We start from the raw sequence: 1,203 nt of genomic DNA on the forward strand, positions 1-1,203 counted from the left end.
TATTATTTATCCAAAAGTTATGCAAGACCATGTTGTTTAATTTCCATGTAATTTTATGGTTTTGAACAATTTTCTTTGTGTTGACTTTGATTTTTATTGCGCTGTTGTCCAAGAGTGTGTTTGGTATGATGTTGGTACTTTTACTTTTGTCAAGGATTGTTTTATGTCCAATCATGTGGTTGCTTTTAGAGTATGTGTCATGTAGACATGAGAAAAATGTATATTCTGTTGGTTTTGGGTGAACGCCTATCAACTCTATTTGGCGTAATGCTGAGTTTAGGTCTTGAATATCTGTTAATTTTTGGCCTCAAAAATCTTTCTAATACTGTCAGTAAAGTATTGAAGTCTCCCACTATTATTGTGTGGGAGTGTAAGTCTCTTTGTAGGTCTCCAAGAACTTGCTTTATGAATCTGGGTGCTCCTGTGTAGGGTGCATATATATTTAGAATTAGTTAGGCCTTCTTGTTGAATTGAATCCTTTACCATTATGTAATGTCCTTCTTTGTCTTCTTTTGTTGGTTTCAAATGTGTTGTATCTGAAATTAGGATTGCAACCCCTGTTTTTTTCTGTTTTTCGTTTGCTTAGTAGATTTTTTTTTCCACTTGCTTATTTTGATCCCATGTGTCATTATGGGTGAGATGGGTCTCTTGAAGATATCTTACCAATGGGCCTTGCTTTTTTAATCCAGCTTGCCATTCTGTGCCTTTTAAGTGGGGAATTTAGCCAGTTTACCCTCTAGGTTAGTATTGATATATGTGGATTTGATCCTGTCATTGTGCTATTAGCTGGTTATTATGTTGGCTTGTTTGCGTGATTGCTTTACAGTGACACTTGTCTGTGTGTTTAAGTGTGTTTTTGTATTAGCTAGTAGTGGTCTTTCCTTTCTATATTTAGTGCTTCATTCAAGATCTCTTGTAAGGCAGGTTGGTGGGAATAAAGTCTCTCAATATTTGCTTATCTGAAAAGGATTTTATTTCTCCTTCGCTTGGGAAGCTTAGTTTAGCTGGATATGAAATTCTAGGATGAAGATTTTTTTCTTTAAGAATGTTAAATATAGGCCTCCAGTCTCTTCTGGCTTGTAGGGTTCCAGCTAAGAGGACTGCTGTTAGCTGGATGGGGTTCCCTTTGTAGTGACTTGTTCTTTCTCTCTAGCTGCCTTTTACGTTCTTTCATTAATTTCAGCCTTGGAAAATCTGATGATT

Source organism: Pan troglodytes, chromosome 4, assembly GCF_028858775.2.
Source record: "Pan troglodytes isolate AG18354 chromosome 4, NHGRI_mPanTro3-v2.0_pri, whole genome shotgun sequence".
Classification (NCBI taxonomy): Eukaryota; Metazoa; Chordata; class Mammalia; order Primates; family Hominidae; genus Pan; species Pan troglodytes.